The following is a 4,528-nucleotide window of genomic DNA, read 5'->3' on the forward strand; positions in this document are numbered from 1 at the left end:
TCTGATATATTCCTGTAACATAAAAGAACTCATTCAGGCAATGTACATTGCCTGAATGTGCAAATGAAGACTTGTCTTCTATGTGAAACACAAATAATTTAGGGCGGCAGTGTTGCTCAAAGGATAGATAATAACACCAAGAATAAGCAGCCTTGAGTCTGCATTAACTTCTCCCTCTTCCTTCCTTCCTTTCTTCCTTCCTTCCTCCCTCCCTCCCTCTCTCTCTCTCTTTCTTCTTTCCACTGAAATGTAATTAACATACAGTGTTATGTTAGTTTCAGGTATACAATACAATGATTCAACAATTCTATACATGACTCAGTGCTCATCAAGATAAGCCATTAGCATTGTAATATAAGATAATTTATTTACTATTCCTGGGGNATATTCTCTTCCCTTCTTCACAGCATTATTGTCAAGATAACATTGTACGGTGTATATGAAAGTGTTTTAAAAAGTACAAATTTAGACAAAAGTATAATAATTTTAATGTATGTATTAAACTATAATAAATGATTTATTTAAAAGTGATTGGTTAAAGTGCTTAATCTCTTCTCCATCTACAAATATTGTGTATAAAATCAAGGCTGCTTTCAAACAGTTGTTTTGTACTGTATTTAATTAATGTCATTTGAGTCACACACTGAAAAAAAATTCTGTACCTCAGAATGTATACAAGAGATGGATATTTATACATACTTTGGACTCATTAAAACTTTCCCAGTAGAACCATAAATGTAGCCACTTACTTTTTCATTAATCTAAATAGAAATAGCTTGGCGCGCCTGGGTGGCTCAGTAGGTTAAGCGTTCGACTTCGGCTCAGGTCATGATCTATGATAATTAGTTTAAATAAAACAAATGATTTCGACTCATTAGATTTGTGGGTTTGTGGGTTTGAGCCCCGAATCAGGCTCTGTACTGACAGCCAGCTCAGAGCCTGGAGCCTGCTTCAGATCCTGTATCTCCCTCTCTCTCTGACCCTCCCTTGCTCACTCTCTCTCTCTCTCTCTGTTAGAAATAAATAAAACATTAAAAATAAAAAAAAAGAAATAACTTTGTCAAATTCACTACCGTGTTTTTCTTAAACCTTTTATTTAAATTCCAGTTAGTTAAGGGCACCTAGGTGGCCCAGTTGGTTAAGCGTCTGACTTCAGCTCAGGTATGATCTTGCAGTTTGTGGGTTCAAGCCCTGTGTCAGACTCTGTGCTGAAGGCTCAGGCCTGGAGCCTGCTTCAGATTCTCTCTGTCTCTCTGTCTCTCTATCTGTCAGAAATAAACATTAAAAGGGACACCTGGGTGGCTCAGTCAGTTAAGCGTTCTACTTCAGCCAGATCATGATCTCATGGTTTGTGAGTTTGAGCCCCACATCAGGCTCTATGCTGACTGCTCAGAGCCTGGAGCCTGCTTCAGATTCTGTGTCTCCCTCTTGCTTTGCCCCCCACCCCCACTCTGTCTCTGACTCTCTCTCAAAAAATGAATAAACATTTTAAAAATTTAGAAAAAAATAATAAAAAGAAATAAACATTAAAAATAATTTTAAAAGAAAGTTTCCAGTTAGTTAACATACAGTGTAATATTATTTTTAGGTGTACAATATAGTGATTCAGTGCTGCCATACAACACCCGGTGCTCATCACAAGTGCCCTCCTTAATCCTCATCACCTATTTAACCCATCACCCAACCCAACTTCATTCTGGTAAGTATCCATTAGTTCTCTATAGTCAAGAGTCTGTTTCTTGGTTTGCCTTTCTCTTTTTTTTAATCTCTTTGTTTATTTATTTTACCTGTTTTAAATATTTTTATTTATTTCTAGGAGAGAGAGAGAGAAAGAGAGAGACAGCGTGAGCAGGGGAGGGTCAGAGAGAGAGGGAGATACAGACTCTGAAATAGGCTCCAGGCTCTGAGCTGGCAGTCAGCACAGAGCCCGACGCGGGGCTCGAACCCACGAACCGCGAGATCATGACCTAAGCGAAAGTCGGACGCTTAACCGACTAAGCCACCCAGGCGCCCCTATTTTGTCTTTTTACGTTTCTCATATAAGTGAAATCATGTGGCATTTTGCTTTCTCTGACTGACTTATTTCACTTAGCGTAATACTCTCTTAGCTCCATCTATGTCATTAGGAATGTCAAGAGGTAATTTTTTTATGGCTGAGTAATATTCCAGTGTGTGTGTGTGGGGAGTGCGCCACATCTTCTATATTCATCTATTGATGGACACTGGGGCTGCTCCCATGATTTGACTACGGTAGATAATGCTGCTATAAACATTGGGGTGCATGTATCCCTTTGAGTTAGCATTTTTGTATTTTTTTGGTAAATACCTAGTAGTTGAATGGCTGGATCATAGGTTAGTTCTACTTATAACATGTTGAGAAACCTCCATTCTCTTTTTCAGAGTGGCTGAACAACTTTGCACTCCCCCCAACAATGCAAGAGTGTTCCCTTTCTCCACATCCTCACTAACAGCTGTTTCTTGTGTTTTTGATCTTAGTAATTCTGACAGGTGTGAGGTGATACCTTATTGTAGTTTGATTTGAATTCCCCAGATAATCATTAAATTGAGCATTTTTTGGTGTGTCAGCTATCTGTATAAGACATCTTATTTGGAAAAATGTCTATTCATGTTTTCTGCCCATTTTTAAATTAGATCACTCATTTGTAGGGTGTTCAGTTTTATATGTTCTTCATATATTTTGGATACTAACCCTTGATCAGATATGCCATTTGCAAAAACCTCCCATTCAGTAGATTGCCTTTTAGTTTTTGTGATTGTTTCCTTCACTTTGCAGAAGCTTTTTATTTTGATGTAGTCCCAATAGCTTATTTTCAATTTTGTTTCCCTTACCTCAGGAGACATATATAAAGAAGTTGTTACAGCTGATGTCAAAGGGTTTACTGCTTATGTTCTTTTCTAGGAGTTTTATGGTTTTCTGTCTCACATTTAGGTCTTTCATCCATTTGAATTATTTTCTGTGTATGGTGTCAGAAAGTGGTTCAGTTTCATTCTTTTGCATGTAGGTGTCCACTTTTCCCAACATGACTTATAGAAGAGACTTTTTTTCCATTGCATGATCTTTCCTGCTTTTTGTGAAGACTAATTGGCCATATAGATGTGGGTTTCTTTTTGGGTTTTCTATTCTGTTCCATTTATCTATGTGTTTATTTCTGTGCCTGTACCATACTGTCTTGGTTACTACACCTTTGTAATATAACTTGAAGTCCAGAATTCTGATGCCTCCAGCTTTGCTTTTCATTTTCAAAGTTGCTTTTGTTATTTGGGGTCTTTTGTGGTTCCATGCAAATTTTAGGATTGTTTCTTCTAGCTCTGTGAAAAATGCTGGTTCTATTTTGGCAGGGATTGCATTAAATGTGTAGATTGTTTTGAATAGTATTATAAACACTGACAATATTTGTTCTTCCAATCCATGAATATGGAAGATCTTTCCACTTCTTTTGTCATCTTCAGTTTATGTCATTAGTGTTTTATAGCCTTTAGAGTAGAGTTGATTCACTTCCTTGGCTAGGTTTATTCCTAGGTAATTTATGGTTTCAGGTTTAATTGTAAATGGTATCAATTCCTTAATATCTCTTTCTGCTGCTTCATTATTGGTGTATAGAAATGTAACTGATTTCTATACATTGATTTTGTATCCTGTGACTTTGGTGAATTCATTTTTCAGTTCTAGCAATTTTTTGGTGTAATCTTTTGGGTTTTCAATCTAAGGTATCATGACATCTGAGAAGAGTGAATGTTTGACCTCTTCCTTATCAATTTGGATGCTTTTTATTATGTTTTGTTGTCTGATTTTTGTGGCTAGTGCCGTGTTAAATAACAGTGGTGAGAGTGGACATCCTGTCTTGTTCTTGAGCACAGAGGAAAAGCTCTCAGATTTTTCCTCTTGAGGATGATATTAGCTATAGGGTTTCCATATATGGCCTTTATGATGTTGAGGTATGTTCCCTTTATCCCTACTTTGTTAAGGGTTTTTATCATGATTGGATGTTCTGCATTGTAAAATGCTTTTTCTGCATCTCTTGAAAGGATCATATAGTGGTTCTTATTGTTTTTTTTTTCCTTATTAATGTGATGTATCACATTGAATAGTGAATATTGAGCCGCCCTTGCAACTCAGGAATAAATGCTCCTTGGTCATGGCGAATGATCTTTTTAATGTATTGTTGGATTTGTTTCACTAATATTTTGTAGAGAATTTTTGCATCCGTGTTCATCAGGGATATTGGCCTTTATTTATTTTTTAGTGGTGTCTTTATCTTGTTTTGTTATCAGGATAATGTTGGCCTCACAGAATGAATTGGGAAGTTTCACTTTCTTTTATTTTTCTTAGAATAGTTTAGGAAAAATAGATATTATTTCCTCTTAATTACCTTAATATCCAGTAATTGAACTACTAGATATTTACCCAAAGACAACAAAAATACTATTTCAATGGGATGTATACATCCTGATTTTTATAGCAGCATTATCTACAATAGCTACTTCATAGAAACAGCACAAATATCCA

The sequence above is a fragment of the Crocuta crocuta genome, unplaced genomic scaffold (assembly GCF_008692635.1).
Source record: "Crocuta crocuta isolate KB4526 unplaced genomic scaffold, BGI_CrCroc_1.0 scaffold1385, whole genome shotgun sequence".
NCBI classification, from domain to species: domain Eukaryota; kingdom Metazoa; phylum Chordata; class Mammalia; order Carnivora; family Hyaenidae; genus Crocuta; species Crocuta crocuta.